The sequence below is a fragment of the Haliotis rufescens genome, unplaced genomic scaffold, assembly GCF_023055435.1.
Source record: "Haliotis rufescens isolate VD_foot unplaced genomic scaffold, xgHalRufe1.0.p SCAF_148, whole genome shotgun sequence".
NCBI classification, from domain to species: Eukaryota; Metazoa; Mollusca; class Gastropoda; order Lepetellida; family Haliotidae; genus Haliotis; species Haliotis rufescens.
Genome location: NW_025963833.1, coordinates 1 through 19903, shown reverse-complemented (window position 1 = coordinate 19903; position 19903 = coordinate 1). Strand labels below are relative to the sequence as shown.

General features: G+C 40.8%; 46 non-coding genes across 46 annotated transcripts; 30 read left to right on the top strand and 16 right to left on the bottom strand.

Annotated features, from left to right (window-relative positions):
* The first annotated feature begins 75 nt into the window (after window positions 1–75).
* Trnar-acg lies at window positions 76–148 on the top strand. Its single transcript has one exon. It is a non-coding gene; the product is annotated as a tRNA-Arg (tRNA).
* Window positions 149–364: 216 nt separating this feature from the next.
* Trnah-aug lies at window positions 365–437 on the top strand. The gene has a single exon. It is a non-coding gene; the product is annotated as a tRNA-His (tRNA).
* Window positions 438–581: 144 nt separating this feature from the next.
* On the bottom strand, window positions 582–664 carry Trnal-uaa. The gene has a single exon. It is a non-coding gene; the product is annotated as a tRNA-Leu (tRNA).
* Window positions 665–1121: 457 nt separating this feature from the next.
* Window positions 1122–1194, top strand: Trnar-acg. The gene has a single exon. It is a non-coding gene; the product is annotated as a tRNA-Arg (tRNA).
* A 216-nt stretch (window positions 1195–1410) lies between these two features.
* Window positions 1411–1483, top strand: Trnar-acg. Its single transcript has one exon. It is a non-coding gene; the product is annotated as a tRNA-Arg (tRNA).
* A 144-nt stretch (window positions 1484–1627) lies between these two features.
* On the bottom strand, window positions 1628–1710 carry Trnal-uaa. The gene has a single exon. It is a non-coding gene; the product is annotated as a tRNA-Leu (tRNA).
* Window positions 1711–2168: 458 nt separating this feature from the next.
* Trnar-acg lies at window positions 2169–2241 on the top strand. The gene has a single exon. It is a non-coding gene; the product is annotated as a tRNA-Arg (tRNA).
* A 400-nt stretch (window positions 2242–2641) lies between these two features.
* Window positions 2642–2724, bottom strand: Trnal-uaa. Its single transcript has one exon. It is a non-coding gene; the product is annotated as a tRNA-Leu (tRNA).
* Window positions 2725–3182: 458 nt separating this feature from the next.
* On the top strand, window positions 3183–3255 carry Trnar-acg. The gene has a single exon. It is a non-coding gene; the product is annotated as a tRNA-Arg (tRNA).
* A 216-nt stretch (window positions 3256–3471) lies between these two features.
* Window positions 3472–3544, top strand: Trnar-acg. The gene has a single exon. It is a non-coding gene; the product is annotated as a tRNA-Arg (tRNA).
* A 144-nt stretch (window positions 3545–3688) lies between these two features.
* Window positions 3689–3771, bottom strand: Trnal-uaa. The gene has a single exon. It is a non-coding gene; the product is annotated as a tRNA-Leu (tRNA).
* Window positions 3772–4229: 458 nt separating this feature from the next.
* On the top strand, window positions 4230–4302 carry Trnar-acg. Its single transcript has one exon. It is a non-coding gene; the product is annotated as a tRNA-Arg (tRNA).
* Window positions 4303–4518: 216 nt separating this feature from the next.
* Window positions 4519–4591, top strand: Trnar-acg. Its single transcript has one exon. It is a non-coding gene; the product is annotated as a tRNA-Arg (tRNA).
* A 144-nt stretch (window positions 4592–4735) lies between these two features.
* Window positions 4736–4818, bottom strand: Trnal-uaa. The gene has a single exon. It is a non-coding gene; the product is annotated as a tRNA-Leu (tRNA).
* A 458-nt stretch (window positions 4819–5276) lies between these two features.
* Trnar-acg lies at window positions 5277–5349 on the top strand. The gene has a single exon. It is a non-coding gene; the product is annotated as a tRNA-Arg (tRNA).
* Window positions 5350–5749: 400 nt separating this feature from the next.
* Window positions 5750–5832, bottom strand: Trnal-uaa. Its single transcript has one exon. It is a non-coding gene; the product is annotated as a tRNA-Leu (tRNA).
* Window positions 5833–6290: 458 nt separating this feature from the next.
* Trnar-acg lies at window positions 6291–6363 on the top strand. The gene has a single exon. It is a non-coding gene; the product is annotated as a tRNA-Arg (tRNA).
* A 216-nt stretch (window positions 6364–6579) lies between these two features.
* Window positions 6580–6652, top strand: Trnar-acg. Its single transcript has one exon. It is a non-coding gene; the product is annotated as a tRNA-Arg (tRNA).
* A 144-nt stretch (window positions 6653–6796) lies between these two features.
* Window positions 6797–6879, bottom strand: Trnal-uaa. The gene has a single exon. It is a non-coding gene; the product is annotated as a tRNA-Leu (tRNA).
* A 458-nt stretch (window positions 6880–7337) lies between these two features.
* Window positions 7338–7410, top strand: Trnar-acg. The gene has a single exon. It is a non-coding gene; the product is annotated as a tRNA-Arg (tRNA).
* A 216-nt stretch (window positions 7411–7626) lies between these two features.
* Window positions 7627–7699, top strand: Trnar-acg. The gene has a single exon. It is a non-coding gene; the product is annotated as a tRNA-Arg (tRNA).
* Window positions 7700–7843: 144 nt separating this feature from the next.
* Window positions 7844–7926, bottom strand: Trnal-uaa. Its single transcript has one exon. It is a non-coding gene; the product is annotated as a tRNA-Leu (tRNA).
* A 458-nt stretch (window positions 7927–8384) lies between these two features.
* On the top strand, window positions 8385–8457 carry Trnar-acg. The gene has a single exon. It is a non-coding gene; the product is annotated as a tRNA-Arg (tRNA).
* Window positions 8458–8673: 216 nt separating this feature from the next.
* Window positions 8674–8746, top strand: Trnar-acg. Its single transcript has one exon. It is a non-coding gene; the product is annotated as a tRNA-Arg (tRNA).
* A 144-nt stretch (window positions 8747–8890) lies between these two features.
* Trnal-uaa lies at window positions 8891–8973 on the bottom strand. Its single transcript has one exon. It is a non-coding gene; the product is annotated as a tRNA-Leu (tRNA).
* Window positions 8974–9431: 458 nt separating this feature from the next.
* Trnar-acg lies at window positions 9432–9504 on the top strand. Its single transcript has one exon. It is a non-coding gene; the product is annotated as a tRNA-Arg (tRNA).
* A 216-nt stretch (window positions 9505–9720) lies between these two features.
* Trnar-acg lies at window positions 9721–9793 on the top strand. Its single transcript has one exon. It is a non-coding gene; the product is annotated as a tRNA-Arg (tRNA).
* Window positions 9794–9937: 144 nt separating this feature from the next.
* Trnal-uaa lies at window positions 9938–10021 on the bottom strand. The gene has a single exon. It is a non-coding gene; the product is annotated as a tRNA-Leu (tRNA).
* Window positions 10022–10479: 458 nt separating this feature from the next.
* Trnar-acg lies at window positions 10480–10552 on the top strand. The gene has a single exon. It is a non-coding gene; the product is annotated as a tRNA-Arg (tRNA).
* Window positions 10553–10768: 216 nt separating this feature from the next.
* Window positions 10769–10841, top strand: Trnar-acg. The gene has a single exon. It is a non-coding gene; the product is annotated as a tRNA-Arg (tRNA).
* Window positions 10842–10985: 144 nt separating this feature from the next.
* Window positions 10986–11068, bottom strand: Trnal-uaa. The gene has a single exon. It is a non-coding gene; the product is annotated as a tRNA-Leu (tRNA).
* A 458-nt stretch (window positions 11069–11526) lies between these two features.
* On the top strand, window positions 11527–11599 carry Trnar-acg. Its single transcript has one exon. It is a non-coding gene; the product is annotated as a tRNA-Arg (tRNA).
* Window positions 11600–11815: 216 nt separating this feature from the next.
* Trnar-acg lies at window positions 11816–11888 on the top strand. Its single transcript has one exon. It is a non-coding gene; the product is annotated as a tRNA-Arg (tRNA).
* Window positions 11889–12032: 144 nt separating this feature from the next.
* On the bottom strand, window positions 12033–12115 carry Trnal-uaa. Its single transcript has one exon. It is a non-coding gene; the product is annotated as a tRNA-Leu (tRNA).
* Window positions 12116–12573: 458 nt separating this feature from the next.
* Window positions 12574–12646, top strand: Trnar-acg. Its single transcript has one exon. It is a non-coding gene; the product is annotated as a tRNA-Arg (tRNA).
* Window positions 12647–12862: 216 nt separating this feature from the next.
* On the top strand, window positions 12863–12935 carry Trnar-acg. Its single transcript has one exon. It is a non-coding gene; the product is annotated as a tRNA-Arg (tRNA).
* Window positions 12936–13079: 144 nt separating this feature from the next.
* Window positions 13080–13162, bottom strand: Trnal-uaa. The gene has a single exon. It is a non-coding gene; the product is annotated as a tRNA-Leu (tRNA).
* Window positions 13163–13620: 458 nt separating this feature from the next.
* Trnar-acg lies at window positions 13621–13693 on the top strand. The gene has a single exon. It is a non-coding gene; the product is annotated as a tRNA-Arg (tRNA).
* A 216-nt stretch (window positions 13694–13909) lies between these two features.
* Window positions 13910–13982, top strand: Trnar-acg. Its single transcript has one exon. It is a non-coding gene; the product is annotated as a tRNA-Arg (tRNA).
* Window positions 13983–14126: 144 nt separating this feature from the next.
* Trnal-uaa lies at window positions 14127–14209 on the bottom strand. The gene has a single exon. It is a non-coding gene; the product is annotated as a tRNA-Leu (tRNA).
* A 458-nt stretch (window positions 14210–14667) lies between these two features.
* On the top strand, window positions 14668–14740 carry Trnar-acg. The gene has a single exon. It is a non-coding gene; the product is annotated as a tRNA-Arg (tRNA).
* A 216-nt stretch (window positions 14741–14956) lies between these two features.
* On the top strand, window positions 14957–15029 carry Trnar-acg. The gene has a single exon. It is a non-coding gene; the product is annotated as a tRNA-Arg (tRNA).
* A 144-nt stretch (window positions 15030–15173) lies between these two features.
* Trnal-uaa lies at window positions 15174–15256 on the bottom strand. The gene has a single exon. It is a non-coding gene; the product is annotated as a tRNA-Leu (tRNA).
* A 458-nt stretch (window positions 15257–15714) lies between these two features.
* Trnar-acg lies at window positions 15715–15787 on the top strand. The gene has a single exon. It is a non-coding gene; the product is annotated as a tRNA-Arg (tRNA).
* Window positions 15788–16003: 216 nt separating this feature from the next.
* On the top strand, window positions 16004–16076 carry Trnar-acg. Its single transcript has one exon. It is a non-coding gene; the product is annotated as a tRNA-Arg (tRNA).
* Window positions 16077–16220: 144 nt separating this feature from the next.
* On the bottom strand, window positions 16221–16303 carry Trnal-uaa. The gene has a single exon. It is a non-coding gene; the product is annotated as a tRNA-Leu (tRNA).
* Between the last annotated feature and the right edge of the window lie 3600 nt (window positions 16304–19903).

The following is a 19903-nucleotide window of genomic DNA, read 5'->3' as shown; positions in this document are numbered from 1 at the left end:
ACAGTTGTGTTGTGATTACAATTCCTTGGTAAATTGAGAACTCCTCCTGACAAAGAACCAGAAGAACACTACCTTGGGCGTGTGGCGCAACGGATAACGCGTCTGACTACGGATCAGAAGATTCCAGGTTCGAATCCTGGCACGCTCGAACGTTCGTTTTATTGTTTGTCATCGAACTGTTCGTTAATGGAATTGTCACGATAAACATGCCTTTTGTTTCTGCAAAATGCCTTGGACAAGTGGTGGTATTTGCAGCCGTGCTATAATAATAGCACATAAGAGATTTGTGACGTGCAGGAGGCCAGACAATGGTTTGTGGAAGTAGCACCAAGAAAAGGTCCAAATAGAAGTACACTCCTTCATGGGGCGTGTGGCGCAACGGATAACGCGTCTGACTATGGATCAGAAGATTCCAGGTTCGAATCCTGGCACGCTCGCAAAATCTTTTTAGCATTTTTCAAAAAAATAAATAAAATGCTGATAAGACGTTGAAGGACGTTTGTACCAGTGACTGAAATTTATTTACAATAAAAAACGCCAAGTAAATTATGTCAATGTTCACACATTAAAAGTATTCAACATAGCACGGGTGGGGTTCGAACCCACGCGGACATACGTCCATTGGATCTTAAGTCCAACGCCTTAACCACTCGGCCACCGTGCTGATGCCTGCTGGAATGAAAATGTGGAGCCATGTGTCGGGTTAATATAATAAGTAGATAAAACGCCCCAGAGCAAAGAGTATGTGTTGTTTGTCCCAAACACATTTCGGAGCCATTTCCGGAAGTGTCATATGGTCCTGGGACACTATGTACCCTAAACTGGAATCTTCACAAAAATTGGTGATATCAGCTGCTGCTGGTACACAAATTAGTATCTATGTCGAATCGCATTGTATCATTGTTGACTTATGAATGTGCAAATTCAACTGCCCTGTCTTACGTTTGGAGTAATGAACTACCTCTTATTTTTCTCAGATACCTTTGGAACACCTCTTCGTTCTTCCTGTGATTTGCTTCTTTACCAATGACGTATGCCTCTTCGTAACAGTTGTGTTGTGATTACAATTCCTTGGTAAATTGAGAACTCCTCCTGACAAAGAACCACAAGAACACTACCTTGGGCGTGTGGCGCAACGGATAACGCGTCTGACTACGGATCAGAAGATTCCAGGTTCGAATCCTGGCACGCTCGAACGTTCGTTTTATTGTTTGTCATCGAACTGTTCCTTAATGGAATTGTCACGATAAACATGCCTTTTGTTTCTGCAAAATGCCTTGGACAAGTGGTGGTATTTGCAGCCGTGCTATAATAATAGCACATAAGAGATTTGTGACGTGCAGGAGGCCAGACAATGGTTTGTGGAAGTAGCACCAAGAAAAGGTCCAAATAGAAGTACACTCCTTCATGGGGCGTGTGGCGCAACGGATAACGCGTCTGACTACGGATCAGAAGATTCCAGGTTCGAATCCTGGCACGCTCGCAAAATCTTTTTAGCATTTTTCAAAAAAATAAATAAAATGCTGATAAGACGTTGAAGGACGTTTGTACCAGTGACTGAAATTTATTTACAATAAAAAACGCCAAGTAAATTATGTCAATGTTCACACATTAAAAGTATTCAACATAGCACGGGTGGGGTTCGAACCCACGCGGACATACGTCCATTGGATCTTAAGTCCAACGCCTTAACCACTCGGCCACCGTGCTGATGCCTTCTGGAATGAAAATGTGGAGCCATGTGTCGGGTTAATATAATAAGTAGATAAAACGCCCCAGAGCAAAGAGTATGTGTTGTTTGTCCCAAACACATTTCGGAGCCATTTCCGGAAGTGTCATATGGTCCTGGGACACTATGTACCCTAAACTGGAATCTTCACAAAAATTGGTGATATCAGCTGCTGCTGGTACACAAATTAGTATCTATGTCGAATCGCATTGTATCACTGTTGACTTATGAATGTGCAAATTCAACTGCCCTGTCTTACGTTTGGAGTAATGAACTACCTCTTATTTTTCTCAGATACCTTTGGAAACACCTCTTCGTTCTTCCTGTGATTTGCTTCTTTACCAATGACGTATGCCTCTTCGTAACAGTTGTGTTGTGATTACAATTCCTTGGTAAATTGAGAACTCCTCCTGACAAAGAACCACAAGAACACTACCTTGGGCGTGTGGCGCAACGGATAACGCGTCTGACTACGGATCAGAAGATTCCAGGTTCGAATCCTGGCACGCTCGAACGTTCGTTTTATTGTTTGTCATCGAACTGTTCCTTAATGGAATTGTCACGATAAACATGCCTTTTGTTTCTGCAAAATGCCTTGGACAAGTGGTGGTATTTGCAGCCGTGCTATAATAATAGCACATAAGAGATTTGTGACGTGCAGGAGGCCAGACAATGGTTTGTGGAAGTAGCACCAAGAAAAGGTCCAAATAGAAGTACACTCCTTCATGGGGCGTGTGGCGCAACGGATAACGCGTCTGACTACGCTCGCAAAATCTTTTTAGCATTTTTCAAAAAAATAAATAAAATGCTGATAAGACGTTGAAGGACGTTTGTACCAGTGACTGAAATTTATTTACAATAAAAAACGCCAAGTAAATTATGTCAATGTTCACACATTAAAAGTATTCAACATAGCACGGGTGGGGTTCGAACCCACGCGGACATACGTCCATTGGATCTTAAGTCCAACGCCTTAACCACTCGGCCACCGTGCTGATGCCTTCTGGAATGAAAATGTGGAGCCATGTGTCGGGTTAATATAATAAGTAGATAAAACGCCCCAGAGCAAAGAGTATGTGTTGTTTGTCCCAAACACATTTCGGAGCCATTTCCGGAAGTGTCATATGGTCCTGGGACACTATGTACCCTAAACTGGAATCTTCACAAAAATTGGTGATATCAGCTGCTGCTGGTACACAAATTAGTATCTATGTCGAATCGCATTGTATCATTGTTGACTTATGAATGTGCAAATTCAACTGCCCTGTCTTACGTTTGGAGTAATGAACTACCTCTTATTTTTCTCAGATACCTTTGGAAACACCTCTTCGTTCTTCCTGTGATTTGCTTCTTTACCAATGACGTATGCCTCTTCGTAACAGTTGTGTTGTGATTACAATTCCTTGGTAAATTGAGAACTCCTCCTGACAAAGAACCAGAAGAACACTACCTTGGGCGTGTGGCGCAACGGATAACGCGTCTGACTACGGATCAGAAGATTCCAGGTTCGAATCCTGGCACGCTCGAACGTTCGTTTTATTGTTTGTCATCGAACTGTTCGTTAATGGAATTGTCACGATAAACATGCCTTTTGTTTCTGCAAAATGCCTTGGACAAGTGGTGGTATTTGCAGCCGTGCTATAATAATAGCACATAAGAGATTTGTGACGTGCAGGAGGCCAGACAATGGTTTGTGGAAGTAGCACCAAGAAAAGGTCCAAATAGAAGTACACTCCTTCATGGGGCGTGTGGCGCAACGGATAACGCGTCTGACTACGGATCAGAAGATTCCAGGTTCGAATCCTGGCACGCTCGCAAAATCTTTTTAGCATTTTTCAAAAAAATAAATAAAATGCTGATAAGACGTTGAAGGACGTTTGTACCAGTGACTGAAATTTATTTACAATAAAAAACGCCAAGTAAATTATGTCAATGTTCACACATTAAAAGTATTCAACATAGCACGGGTGGGGTTCGAACCCACGCGGACATACGTCCATTGGATCTTAAGTCCAACGCCTTAACCACTCGGCCACCGTGCTGATGCCTTCTGGAATGAAAATGTGGAGCCATGTGTCGGGTTAATATAATAAGTAGATAAAACGCCCCAGAGCAAAGAGTATGTGTTGTTTGTCCCAAACACATTTCGGAGCCATTTCCGGAAGTGTCATATGGTCCTGGGACACTATGTACCCTAAACTGGAATCTTCACAAAAATTGGTGATATCAGCTGCTGCTGGTACACAAATTAGTATCTATGTCGAATCGCATTGTATCATTGTTGACTTATGAATGTGCAAATTCAACTGCCCTGTCTTACGTTTGGAGTAATGAACTACCTCTTATTTTTCTCAGATACCTTTGGAAACACCTCTTCGTTCTTCCTGTGATTTGCTTCTTTACCAATGACGTATGCCTCTTCGTAACAGTTGTGTTGTGATTACAATTCCTTGGTAAATTGAGAACTCCTCCTGACAAAGAACCACAAGAACACTACCTTGGGCGTGTGGCGCAACGGATAACGCGTCTGACTACGGATCAGAAGATTCCAGGTTCGAATCCTGGCACGCTCGAACGTTCGTTTTATTGTTTGTCATCGAACTGTTCCTTAATGGAATTGTCACGATAAACATGCCTTTTGTTTCTGCAAAATGCCTTGGACAAGTGGTGGTATTTGCAGCCGTGCTATAATAATAGCACATAAGAGATTTGTGACGTGCAGGAGGCCAGACAATGGTTTGTGGAAGTAGCACCAAGAAAAGGTCCAAATAGAAGTACACTCCTTCATGGGGCGTGTGGCGCAACGGATAACGCGTCTGACTACGGATCAGAAGATTCCAGGTTCGAATCCTGGCACGCTCGCAAAATCTTTTTAGCATTTTTCAAAAAAATAAATAAAATGCTGATAAGACGTTGAAGGACGTTTGTACCAGTGACTGAAATTTATTTACAATAAAAAACGCCAAGTAAATTATGTCAATGTTCACACATTAAAAGTATTCAACATAGCACGGGTGGGGTTCGAACCCACGCGGACATACGTCCATTGGATCTTAAGTCCAACGCCTTAACCACTCGGCCACCGTGCTGATGCCTTCTGGAATGAAAATGTGGAGCCATGTGTCGGGTTAATATAATAAGTAGATAAAACGCCCCAGAGCAAAGAGTATGTGTTGTTTGTCCCAAACACATTTCGGAGCCATTTCCGGAAGTGTCATATGGTCCTGGGACACTATGTACCCTAAACTGGAATCTTCACAAAAATTGGTGATATCAGCTGCTGCTGGTACACAAATTAGTATCTATGTCGAATCGCATTGTATCACTGTTGACTTATGAATGTGCAAATTCAACTGCCCTGTCTTACGTTTGGAGTAATGAACTACCTCTTATTTTTCTCAGATACCTTTGGAAACACCTCTTCGTTCTTCCTGTGATTTGCTTCTTTACCAATGACGTATGCCTCTTCGTAACAGTTGTGTTGTGATTACAATTCCTTGGTAAATTGAGAACTCCTCCTGACAAAGAACCACAAGAACACTACCTTGGGCGTGTGGCGCAACGGATAACGCGTCTGACTACGGATCAGAAGATTCCAGGTTCGAATCCTGGCACGCTCGAACGTTCGTTTTATTGTTTGTCATCGAACTGTTCCTTAATGGAATTGTCACGATAAACATGCCTTTTGTTTCTGCAAAATGCCTTGGACAAGTGGTGGTATTTGCAGCCGTGCTATAATAATAGCACATAAGAGATTTGTGACGTGCAGGAGGCCAGACAATGGTTTGTGGAAGTAGCACCAAGAAAAGGTCCAAATAGAAGTACACTCCTTCATGGGGCGTGTGGCGCAACGGATAACGCGTCTGACTACGCTCGCAAAATCTTTTTAGCATTTTTCAAAAAAATAAATAAAATGCTGATAAGACGTTGAAGGACGTTTGTACCAGTGACTGAAATTTATTTACAATAAAAAACGCCAAGTAAATTATGTCAATGTTCACACATTAAAAGTATTCAACATAGCACGGGTGGGGTTCGAACCCACGCGGACATACGTCCATTGGATCTTAAGTCCAACGCCTTAACCACTCGGCCACCGTGCTGATGCCTTCTGGAATGAAAATGTGGAGCCATGTGTCGGGTTAATATAATAAGTAGATAAAACGCCCCAGAGCAAAGAGTATGTGTTGTTTGTCCCAAACACATTTCGGAGCCATTTCCGGAAGTGTCATATGGTCCTGGGACACTATGTACCCTAAACTGGAATCTTCACAAAAATTGGTGATATCAGCTGCTGCTGGTACACAAATTAGTATCTATGTCGAATCGCATTGTATCATTGTTGACTTATGAATGTGCAAATTCAACTGCCCTGTCTTACGTTTGGAGTAATGAACTACCTCTTATTTTTCTCAGATACCTTTGGAAACACCTCTTCGTTCTTCCTGTGATTTGCTTCTTTACCAATGACGTATGCCTCTTCGTAACAGTTGTGTTGTGATTACAATTCCTTGGTAAATTGAGAACTCCTCCTGACAAAGAACCAGAAGAACACTACCTTGGGCGTGTGGCGCAACGGATAACGCGTCTGACTACGGATCAGAAGATTCCAGGTTCGAATCCTGGCACGCTCGAACGTTCGTTTTATTGTTTGTCATCGAACTGTTCGTTAATGGAATTGTCACGATAAACATGCCTTTTGTTTCTGCAAAATGCCTTGGACAAGTGGTGGTATTTGCAGCCGTGCTATAATAATAGCACATAAGAGATTTGTGACGTGCAGGAGGCCAGACAATGGTTTGTGGAAGTAGCACCAAGAAAAGGTCCAAATAGAAGTACACTCCTTCATGGGGCGTGTGGCGCAACGGATAACGCGTCTGACTACGGATCAGAAGATTCCAGGTTCGAATTCTGGCACGCTCGCAAAATCTTTTTAGCATTTTTCAAAAAAATAAATAAAATGCTGATAAGACGTTGAAGGACGTTTGTACCAGTGACTGAAATTTATTTACAATAAAAAACGCCAAGTAAATTATGTCAATGTTCACACATTAAAAGTATTCAACATAGCACGGGTGGGGTTCGAACCCACGCGGACATACGTCCATTGGATCTTAAGTCCAACGCCTTAACCACTCGGCCACCGTGCTGATGCCTTCTGGAATGAAAATGTGGAGCCATGTGTCGGGTTAATATAATAAGTAGATAAAACGCCCCAGAGCAAAGAGTATGTGTTGTTTGTCCCAAACACATTTCGGAGCCATTTCCGGAAGTGTCATATGGTCCTGGGACACTATGTACCCTAAACTGGAATCTTCACAAAAATTGGTGATATCAGCTGCTGCTGGTACACAAATTAGTATCTATGTCGAATCGCATTGTATCACTGTTGACTTATGAATGTGCAAATTCAACTGCCCTGTCTTACGTTTGGAGTAATGAACTACCTCTTATTTTTCTCAGATACCTTTGGAAACACCTCTTCGTTCTTCCTGTGATTTGCTTCTTTACCAATGACGTATGCCTCTTCGTAACAGTTGTGTTGTGATTACAATTCCTTGGTAAATTGAGAACTCCTCCTGACAAAGAACCACAAGAACACTACCTTGGGCGTGTGGCGCAACGGATAACGCGTCTGACTACGGATCAGAAGATTCCAGGTTCGAATCCTGGCACGCTCGAACGTTCGTTTTATTGTTTGTCATCGAACTGTTCCTTAATGGAATTGTCACGATAAACATGCCTTTTGTTTCTGCAAAATGCCTTGGACAAGTGGTGGTATTTGCAGCCGTGCTATAATAATAGCACATAAGAGATTTGTGACGTGCAGGAGGCCAGACAATGGTTTGTGGAAGTAGCACCAAGAAAAGGTCCAAATAGAAGTACACTCCTTCATGGGGCGTGTGGCGCAACGGATAACGCGTCTGACTACGGATCAGAAGATTCCAGGTTCGAATTCTGGCACGCTCGCAAAATCTTTTTAGCATTTTTCAAAAAAATAAATAAAATGCTGATAAGACGTTGAAGGACGTTTGTACCAGTGACTGAAATTTATTTACAATAAAAAACGCCAAGTAAATTATGTCAATGTTCACACATTAAAAGTATTCAACATAGCACGGGTGGGGTTCGAACCCACGCGGACATACGTCCATTGGATCTTAAGTCCAACGCCTTAACCACTCGGCCACCGTGCTGATGCCTTCTGGAATGAAAATGTGGAGCCATGTGTCGGGTTAATATAATAAGTAGATAAAACGCCCCAGAGCAAAGAGTATGTGTTGTTTGTCCCAAACACATTTCGGAGCCATTTCCGGAAGTGTCATATGGTCCTGGGACACTATGTACCCTAAACTGGAATCTTCACAAAAATTGGTGATATCAGCTGCTGCTGGTACACAAATTAGTATCTATGTCGAATCGCATTGTATCATTGTTGACTTATGAATGTGCAAATTCAACTGCCCTGTCTTACGTTTGGAGTAATGAACTACCTCTTATTTTTCTCAGATACCTTTGGAAACACCTCTTCGTTCTTCCTGTGATTTGCTTCTTTACCAATGACGTATGCCTCTTCGTAACAGTTGTGTTGTGATTACAATTCCTTGGTAAATTGAGAACTCCTCCTGACAAAGAACCACAAGAACACTACCTTGGGCGTGTGGCGCAACGGATAACGCGTCTGACTACGGATCAGAAGATTCCAGGTTCGAATCCTGGCACGCTCGAACGTTCGTTTTATTGTTTGTCATCGAACTGTTCCTTAATGGAATTGTCACGATAAACATGCCTTTTGTTTCTGCAAAATGCCTTGGACAAGTGGTGGTATTTGCAGCCGTGCTATAATAATAGCACATAAGAGATTTGTGACGTGCAGGAGGCCAGACAATGGTTTGTGGAAGTAGCACCAAGAAAAGGTCCAAATAGAAGTACACTCCTTCATGGGGCGTGTGGCGCAACGGATAACGCGTCTGACTACGGATCAGAAGATTCCAGGTTCGAATCCTGGCACGCTCGCAAAATCTTTTTAGCATTTTTCAAAAAAATAAATAAAATGCTGATAAGACGTTGAAGGACGTTTGTACCAGTGACTGAAATTTATTTACAATAAAAAACGCCAAGTAAATTATGTCAATGTTCACACATTAAAAGTATTCAACATAGCACGGGTGGGGTTCGAACCCACGCGGACATACGTCCATTGGATCTTAAGTCCAACGCCTTAACCACTCGGCCACCGTGCTGATGCCTTCTGGAATGAAAATGTGGAGCCATGTGTCGGGTTAATATAATAAGTAGATAAAACGCCCCAGAGCAAAGAGTATGTGTTGTTTGTCCCAAACACATTTCGGAGCCATTTCCGGAAGTGTCATATGGTCCTGGGACACTATGTACCCTAAACTGGAATCTTCACAAAAATTGGTGATATCAGCTGCTGCTGGTACACAAATTAGTATCTATGTCGAATCGCATTGTATCATTGTTGACTTATGAATGTGCAAATTCAACTGCCCTGTCTTACGTTTGGAGTAATGAACTACCTCTTATTTTTCTCAGATACCTTTGGAAACGCCTCTTCGTTCTTCCTGTGATTTGCTTCTTTACCAATGACGTATGCCTCTTCGTAACAGTTGTGTTGTGATTACAATTCCTTGGTAAATTGAGAACTCCTCCTGACAAAGAACCACAAGAACACTACCTTGGGCGTGTGGCGCAACGGATAACGCGTCTGACTACGGATCAGAAGATTCCAGGTTCGAATCCTGGCACGCTCGAACGTTCGTTTTATTGTTTGTCATCGAACTGTTCGTTAATGGAATTGTCACGATAAACATGCCTTTTGTTTCTGCAAAATGCCTTGGACAAGTGGTGGTATTTGCAGCCGTGCTATAATAATAGCACATAAGAGATTTGTGACGTGCAGGAGGCCAGACAATGGTTTGTGGAAGTAGCACCAAGAAAAGGTCCAAATAGAAGTACACTCCTTCATGGGGCTTGTGGCGCAACGGATAACGCGTCTGACTACGGATCAGAAGATTCCAGGTTCGAATCCTGGCACGCTCGCAAAATCTTTTTAGCATTTTTCAAAAAAATAAATAAAATGCTGATAAGACGTTGAAGGACGTTTGTACCAGTGACTGAAATTTATTTACAATAAAAAACGCCAAGTAAATTATGTCAATGTTCACACATTAAAAGTATTCAACATAGCACGGGTGGGGTTCGAACCCACGCGGACATACGTCCATTGGATCTTAAGTCCAACGCCTTAAACCACTCGGCCACCGTGCTGATGTCTGCTGGAATGAAAATGTGGAGCCATGTGTCGGGTTAATATAATAAGTAGATAAAACGCCCCAGAGCAAAGAGTATGTGTTGTTTGTCCCAAACACATTTCGGAGCCATTTCCGGAAGTGTCATATGGTCCTGGGACACTATGTACCCTAAACTGGAATCTTCACAAAAATTGGTGATATCAGCTGCTGCTGGTACACAAATTAGTATCTATGTCGAATCGCATTGTATCATTGTTGACTTATGAATGTGCAAATTCAACTGCCCTGTCTTACGTTTGGAGTAATGAACTACCTCTTATTTTTCTCAGATACCTTTGGAAACACCTCTTCGTTCTTCCTGTGATTTGCTTCTTTACCAATGACGTATGCCTCTTCGTAACAGTTGTGTTGTGATTACAATTCCTTGGTAAATTGAGAACTCCTCCTGACAAAGAACCACAAGAACACTACCTTGGGCGTGTGGCGCAACGGATAACGCGTCTGACTACGGATCAGAAGATTCCAGGTTCGAATCCTGGCACGCTCGAACGTTCGTTTTATTGTTTGTCATCGAACTGTTCCTTAATGGAATTGTCACGATAAACATGCCTTTTGTTTCTGCAAAATGCCTTGGACAAGTGGTGGTATTTGCAGCCGTGCTATAATAATAGCACATAAGAGATTTGTGACGTGCAGGAGGCCAGACAATGGTTTGTGGAAGTAGCACCAAGAAAAGGTCCAAATAGAAGTACACTCCTTCATGGGGCGTGTGGCGCAACGGATAACGCGTCTGACTACGGATCAGAAGATTCCAGGTTCGAATCCTGGCACGCTCGCAAAATCTTTTTAGCATTTTTCAAAAAAATAAATAAAATGCTGATAAGACGTTGAAGGACGTTTGTACCAGTGACTGAAATTTATTTACAATAAAAAACGCCAAGTAAATTATGTCAATGTTCACACATTAAAAGTATTCAACATAGCACGGGTGGGGTTCGAACCCACGCGGACATACGTCCATTGGATCTTAAGTCCAACGCCTTAACCACTCGGCCACCGTGCTGATGTCTGCTGGAATGAAAATGTGGAGCCATGTGTCGGGTTAATATAATAAGTAGATAAAACGCCCCAGAGCAAAGAGTATGTGTTGTTTGTCCCAAACACATTTCGGAGCCATTTCCGGAAGTGTCATATGGTCCTGGGACACTATGTACCCTAAACTGGAATCTTCACAAAAATTGGTGATATCAGCTGCTGCTGGTACACAAATTAGTATCTATGTCGAATCGCATTGTATCATTGTTGACTTATGAATGTGCAAATTCAACTGCCCTGTCTTACGTTTGGAGTAATGAACTACCTCTTATTCTTCTCAGATACCTTTGGAAACACCTCTTCGTTCTTCCTGTGATTTGCTTCTTTACCAATGACGTATGCCTCTTCGTAACAGTTGTGTTGTGATTACAATTCCTTGGTAAATTGAGAACTCCTCCTGACAAAGAACCACAAGAACACTACCTTGGGCGTGTGGCGCAACGGATAACGCGTCTGACTACGGATCAGAAGATTCCAGGTTCGAATCCTGGCACGCTCGAACGTTCGTTTTATTGTTTGTCATCGAACTGTTCGTTAATGGAATTGTCACGATAAACATGCCTTTTGTTTCTGCAAAATGCCTTGGACAAGTGGTGGTATTTGCAGCCGTGCTATAATAATAGCACATAAGAGATTTGTGACGTGCAGGAGGCCAGACAATGGTTTGTGGAAGTAGCACCAAGAAAAGGTCCAAATAGAAGTACACTCCTTCATGGGGCGTGTGGCGCAACGGATAACGCGTCTGACTACGGATCAGAAGATTCCAGGTTCGAATCCTGGCACGGTCGCAAAATCTTTTTAGCATTTTCCAAAAAAATAAATAAAATGCTGATAAGACTTTCAAGGACGTTTGTACCAGTGACTGAAATTTATTTACAATAAAAAACGCCAAGTAAATTATGTCAATGTTCACACATTAAAAGTATTCAACATAGCACGGGTGGGGTTCGAACCCACGCGGACATACGTCCATTGGATCTTAAGTCCAACGCCTTAACCACTCGGCCACCGTGCTGATGCCTTCTGGAATGAAAATGTGGAGCCATGTGTCGGGTTAATATAATAAGTAGATAAAACGCCCCAGAGCAAAGAGTATGTGTTGTTTGTCCCAAACACATTTCGGAGCCATTTCCGGAAGTGTCATATGGTCCTGGGACACTATGTACCCTAAACTGGAATCTTCACAAAAATTGGTGATATCAGCTGCTGCTGGTACACAAATTAGTATCTATGTCGAATCGCATTGTATCATTGTTGACTTATGAATGTGCAAATTCAACTGCCCTGTCTTACGTTTGGAGTAATGAACTACCTCTTATTTTTCTCAGATACCTTTGGAAACACCTCTTCGTTCTTCCTGTGATTTGCTTCTTTACCAATGACGTATGCCTCTTCGTAACAGTTGTGTTGTGATTACAATTCCTTGGTAAATTGAGAACTCCTCCTGACAAAGAACCACAAGAACACTACCTTGGGCGTGTGGCGCAACGGATAACGCGTCTGACTACGGATCAGAAGATTCCAGGTTCGAATCCTGGCACGCTCGAACGTTCGTTTTATTGTTTGTCATCGAACTGTTCGTTAATGGAATTGTCACGATAAACATGCCTTTTGTTTCTGCAAAATGCCTTGGACAAGTGGTGGTATTTGCAGCCGTGCTATAATAATAGCACATAAGAGATTTGTGACGTGCAGGAGGCCAGACAATGGTTTGTGGAAGTAGCACCAAGAAAAGGTCCAAATAGAAGTACACTCCTTCATGGGGCGTGTGGCGCAACGGATAACGCGTCTGACTACGGATCAGAAGATTCCAGGTTCGAATCCTGGCACGCTCGCAAAATCTTTTTAGCATTTTTCAAAAAAATAAATAAAATGCTGATAAGACGTTGAAGGACGTTTGTACCAGTGACTGAAATTTATTTACAATAAAAAACGCCAAGTAAATTATGTCAATGTTCACACATTAAAAGTATTCAACATAGCACGGGTGGGGTTCGAACCCACGCGGACATACGTCCATTGGATCTTAAGTCCAACGCCTTAACCACTCGGCCACCGTGCTGATGCCTTCTGGAATGAAAATGTGGAGCCATGTGTCGGGTTAATATAATAAGTAGATAAAACGCCCCAGAGCAAAGAGTATGTGTTGTTTGTCCCAAACACATTTCGGAGCCATTTCCGGAAGTGTCATATGGTCCTGGGACACTATGTACCCTAAACTGGAATCTTCACAAAAATTGGTGATATCAGCTGCTGCTGGTACACAAATTAGTATCTATGTCGAATCGCATTGTATCATTGTTGACTTATGAATGTGCAAATTCAACTGCCCTGTCTTACGTTTGGAGTAATGAACTACCTCTTATTCTTCTCAGATACCTTTGGAAACACCTCTTCGTTCTTCCTGTGATTTGCTTCTTTACCAATGACGTATGCCTCTTCGTAACAGTTGTGTTGTGATTACAATTCCTTGGTAAATTGAGAACTCCTCCTGACAAAGAACCACAAGAACACTACCTTGGGCGTGTGGCGCAACGGATAACGCGTCTGACTACGGATCAGAAGATTCCAGGTTCGAATCCTGGCACGCTCGAACGTTCGTTTTATTGTTTGTCATCGAACTGTTCGTTAATGGAATTGTCACGATAAACATGCCTTTTGTTTCTGCAAAATGCCTTGGACAAGTGGTGGTATTTGCAGCCGTGCTATAATAATAGCACATAAGAGATTTGTGACGTGCAGGAGGCCAGACAATGGTTTGTGGAAGTAGCACCAAGAAAAGGTCCAAATAGAAGTACACTCCTTCATGGGGCGTGTGGCGCAACGGATAACGCGTCTGACTACGGATCAGAAGATTCCAGGTTCGAATCCTGGCACGCTCGCAAAATCTTTTTAGCATTTTCCAAAAAAATAAATAAAATGCTGATAAGACTTTGAAGGACGTTTGTACCAGTGACTGAAATTTATTTACAATAAAAAACGCCAAGTAAATTATGTCAATGTTCACACATTAAAAGTATTCAAAATAGCACGGGTGGGGTTCGAACCCACGCGGACATACGTCCATTGGATCTTAAGTCCAACGCCTTAACCACTCGGCCACCGTGCTGATGCCTTCTGGAATGAAAATGTGGAGCCATGTGTCGGGTTAATATAATAAGTAGATAAAACGCCCCAGAGCAAAGAGTATGTGTTGTTTGTCCCAAACACATTTCGGAGCCATTTCCGGAAGTGTCATATGGTCCTGGGACACTATGTACCCTAAACTGGAATCTTCACAAAAATTGGTGATATCAGCTGCTGCTGGTACACAAATTAGTATCTATGTCGAATCGCATTGTATCATTGTTGACTTATGAATGTGCAAATTCAACTGCCCTGTCTTACGTTTGGAGTAATGAACTACCTCTTATTTTTCTCAGATACCTTTGGAAACACCTCTTCGTTCTTCCTGTGATTTGCTTCTTTACCAATGACGTATGCCTCTTCGTAACAGTTGTGTTGTGATTACAATTCCTTGGTAAATTGAGAACTCCTCCTGACAAAGAACCACAAGAACACTACCTTGGGCGTGTGGCGCAACGGATAACGCGTCTGACTACGGATCAGAAGATTCCAGGTTCGAATCCTGGCACGCTCGAACGTTCGTTTTATTGTTTGTCATCGAACTGTTCGTTAATGGAATTGTCACGATAAACATGCCTTTTGTTTCTGCAAAATGCCTTGGACAAGTGGTGGTATTTGCAGCCGTGCTATAATAATAGCACATAAGAGATTTGTGACGTGCAGGAGGCCAGACAATGGTTTGTGGAAGTAGCACCAAGAAAAGGTCCAAATAGAAGTACACTCCTTCATGGGGCGTGTGGCGCAACGGATAACGCGTCTTACTACGGATCAGAAGATTCCAGGTTCGAATCCTGGCACGCTCGCAAAATCTTTTTAGCATTTTCCAAAAAAATAAATCAAATGCTGATAAGACTTTGAAGGACGTTTGTACCAGTGACTGAAATTTATTTACAATAAAAAACGCCAAGTAAATTATGTCAATGTTCACACATTAAAAGTATTCAACATAGCACGGGTGGGGTTCGAACCCACGCGGACATACGTCCATTGGATCTTAAGTCCAACGCCTTAACCACTCGGCCACCGTGCTGATGCCTTCTGGAATGAAAATGTGGAGCCATGTGTCGGGTTAATATAATAAGTAGATAAAACGCCCCAGAGCAAAGAGTATGTGTTGTTTGTCCCAAACACATTTCGGAGCCATTTCCGGAAGTGTCATATGGTCCTGGGACACTATGTACCCTAAACTGGAATCTTCACAAAAATTGGTGATATCAGCTGCTGCTGGTACACAAATTAGTATCTATGTCGAATCGCATTGTATCATTGTTGACTTATGAATGTGCAAATTCAACTGCCCTGTCTTACGTTTGGAGTAATGAACTACCTCTTATTTTTCTCAGATACCTTTGGAAACACCTCTTCGTTCTTCCTGTGATTTGCTTCTTTACCAATGACGTATGCCTCTTCGTAACAGTTGTGTTGTGATTACAATTCCTTGGTAAATTGAGAACTCCTCCTGACAAAGAACCACAAGAACACTACCTTGGGCGTGTGGCGCAACGGATAACGCGTCTGACTACGGATCAGAAGATTCCAGGTTCGAATCCTGGCACGCTCGAACGTTCGTTTTATTGTTTGTCATCGAACTGTTCGTTAATGGAATTGTCACGATAAACATGCCTTTTGTTTCTGCAAAATGCCTTGGACAAGTGGTGGTATTTGCAGCCGTGCTATAATAATAGCACATAAGAGATTTGTGACGTGCAGGAGGCCAGACAATGGTTTGTGGAAGTAGCACCAAGAAAAGGTCCAAATAGAAGTACACTCCTTCATGGGGCGTGTGGCGCAACGGATAACGCGTCTGACTACGGATCAGAAGATTCCAGGTTCGAATCCTGGCAAGCTCGCAAAATCTTTTTAGCATTTTTCAAAAAAATAAATAAAATGCTGACAAGACGTTGAAGGACGTTTGTACCAGTGACTGAAATTTATTTACAATAAAAAACGCCAAGTAAATTATGTCAATGTTCACACATTAAAAGTATTCAACATAGCACGGGTGGGGTTCGAACCCACGCGGACATACGTCCATTGGATCTTAAGTCCAACGCCTTAACCACTCGGCCACCGTGCTGATGCCTTCTGGAATGAAAATGTGGAGCCATGTGTCGGGTTAATATAATAAGTAGATAAAACGCCCCAGAGCAAAGAGTATGTGTTGTTTGTCCCAAACACATTTCGGAGCCATTTCCGGAAGTGTCATATGGTCCAACGCCTTTTTTTTTTTTTTTTTTTTCTTGATAAAATTTATTCACAGGAATATAATACAAACGCAGACAGTGCTGACACTGCCACCACAAAGATAAAAAGGGTATCACAGAAGTTGGGTGGCAGTGGTTAACATTTTAATTCTAAAGATAGAAATATGAGAAATAGATTTTTACATTTGATTATGTACACACAACTTTGTAATTGATTCATTTTTCAAAAGTGAACAATCATTCAACTAAAATGACACTTTATGAAAGATTTGAAAAAAGCTTTCATGTGAAATGAAATAGTATAAGTAACTTATAATTGAGCTAATCAAGAGGATGTTTCAAAAGAATGTCATTCCCATCTAACTCGATGAGGTCATTAGACATTATGTATTTTTGAATAAAGACATGCAATCTTTTCATTTTTGTGTAATGATACAAAAGAAATGTGAGATGTCTTTTTACCAAGGATTTGAAAAATGTGTTAATGTGAAAAGAGACTGTACCAACTCTTCTCTTAAATACTGCCAACCGATAAATTGATAACAGTATATCTAACAATGGTTTTGCCGACACACTTCTCTCAGGAAGAAATCCAAACAATAACCACAGCGAGAATTGTCCAAGAGTGAACCCAGTACCTTGACACACATCAGTGAGGATGTCAACAAATAGTGATTGTAAGAACGATAACTCTTTACAGAAGATGAACAAGTGCAGAACATCTTCTTTTTCATTTTGACAAACTGGACAAATATCTGTGTCTGTCAAACCAAATTGGCTGAGTCTGTCATATGTGTAAATAATGTTATGGGCAATCTTAAAATCTAGTTGTATACATTCGGCTGATTTGTCATTTTGATACACATTAACCCAAACATCTTTCCAGTTGATGTCAAGAGATATATTATTCCACCAATTCATGGCAACTGTTTTTTTTAAATATTTTGTTCTGAAAATTTCATAACAATATTTCACCGTAAACAGCTGCACTGATACATCTTCGTTCGCTATAGGACAAAGTATTTCTTTACAAGGAGGATTTATGACATCATCAGACAATATGATCTGTTTCCAATCTGTTGGAAGCGCATATAAAATAACAGCATAACCATTCTTGATTGTGGCCACATCAACATCAGGTATTGTTTCTTGTACAATTTCAACAATATTATCAGGTGACAAAAATTGTGGTATAACTTCATAGCAAATATCTTTTATGCAAGTGATTCCACCGTCAATGAATGATTTAAACAACAAAGTTTTGTTCATATACAAAATTAGAGGGTTGTTGAATAAAGGCTGACACATTATATCCGGTAAAGTGGTAGGTTTGCTTCTCTTACCACTACTGATGTCCTCCCAGGCAAGCAACAACTCAGCATAAAAAGGATTTACATGCAACATATCTTTTTTGTCAAACTTTAAACATAGTATGTTTGATTGTAATCCCATATTTAAATATTTTGAAAAGAAGAAAGACATAGTTGCTTTCCATAATGAGTCTAATTTACAATCTAAGAAAGCTTTTAACAGTTTCAATCTTAAAGCATACTTTTTAAGGCACAAATTGGGTATATTTAAACCACCTTCTGTACATTTGCCCATGCATGTCACAGCTGCTATTTTTGGCTTTTTATTTACCCATAAGAATTTTGAAAACATTTTGGAAAAGGCTACTTCTACCCAGTGTGGCACTGGTAACACTGTAAAGGAGTACCATAATCTAGAGGCAATGAGGATGTTTAAAACCGTGGCTCTGCCCTGCAGTGTGAGTTGACGTTGAATCCATGAATTAAGTAGAGTTTGAATTTTATTTATCTTTTTCGTCCAATTTAGTGTCTCACAAGTGGCCAAGTCAGAGCCAAGATATATTCCCAGAAGTTCAACACAATCTTTTTTAACCTTCACGGGAAGACTAATGTTACATTTATTGAACTTGGCTTTACCAAGAAGTAACACCTCCGACTTTTGTAAATTGATCTTGGCTTGAGTTGCTTCGCAATAATATTTAATTGTTTCAAATGTATTTTCCACTGACTGTGAGTTGCACACTGTAATAGTAGTGTCATCGGCATGTTGATATATTAAAGATGAAACATTGCCAATGTTGATGCCTTGAATATGTGGGTTCTCTTTTATTAACAAATTTAATGGTTCAGAAATAAGCACAAACAGCATGGAACTCATCGGGTCCCCTTGCCTTACTCCACGGGATAGTTTGAAATATGGACTTAAATGTCCATTACACTTGACTGAACTTTTAATGTCTGTATACAAAATTCTAATCCAGGATATAAAATTATTCCCAAAATTGAATTTTTGTAAAATATCCAACAAGTAATTATTTGAAACTCTATCGAAAGCTTTCTCTTGATCTACTTTAATTAAAAATGCATCTTTATCTTCACTATCCACTATATCAACTACATCCCTGACCGAATGTAAATTGTGTGCAATGTCTCTCCCTGGTACACAGCAGGATTGTTCGGGGGAGATAATATCTGACATTACAGACTTGAGTCTAAGCGACAATGTGCGTGATATTAATTTACAGTCAACATTGATCAGTGAAATGGGTCTGTAACATTTTAAATCTCTTTTATCACCTTTATTTTTATAGAATAAGCTGATAATACTGGTTTTCATAGAACGAGATAATTCCTTCTCTTCAAAGATACTCTGTGTAACATGATGGAAAAGAGGACATAAAATCTCCCAAAACTTGAGGAAGAATTCAACAGTTAAACCATCTGGACCTGGTGTCTTGTTATGTTTCATTCCTTTCAGTGCCTCTGTCAACTGTTTTTCAGAAATGGGAAGATCGCATTTAACTTTTTGTTCATCATTAATCGATTTCTGAATCATATTTACAACTACTTGTTCTTTTACTTGATCAAATCCCTCATCTGTATATAACTTGGCATAAAATGATTGTGCTGCGTCTATAATGTCCTCTGTATTCCGTATCGTTGTTCCATCTTCAGTTATAAGTTCTTTGATTGAATTAGCTTGGTGTTTTGACTTTTCTAAATTTAAGAAATAAGAAGTGCATCTGTCAGATTCAAGAGTAAATTGTGCTTTTGATCTCAAGATAGCACCCCTACAGGTGTTGGTGTCATATTCTTCTAATTTATGTTCTAAATCACACAGTTGTGTAGATTGATACCCCGGTGTTGAAGCTAATTTTTGATATTCAATTCTAAGTTTATTTTGAATGTTGTAATAATCATTTTTGCCCGTCTACTTTTTTTGCTTGAATAAGATTTTGAAAACTTTTTAAATTGATATTTCAAGTTGTCCCACCACATAAGTGGCTCTGATGTAAAAAGTGGACATACTTTTGCTTCCTCAATAATATGACGAATTTTATTATAAAACATACCATCTTCTAACAGCTGATTCTTAAAAATCCAAACTCCTGGACCCTTTTCTATGTTACTGAGATCAACCTTCAGTGAAACAATGTTGTGATC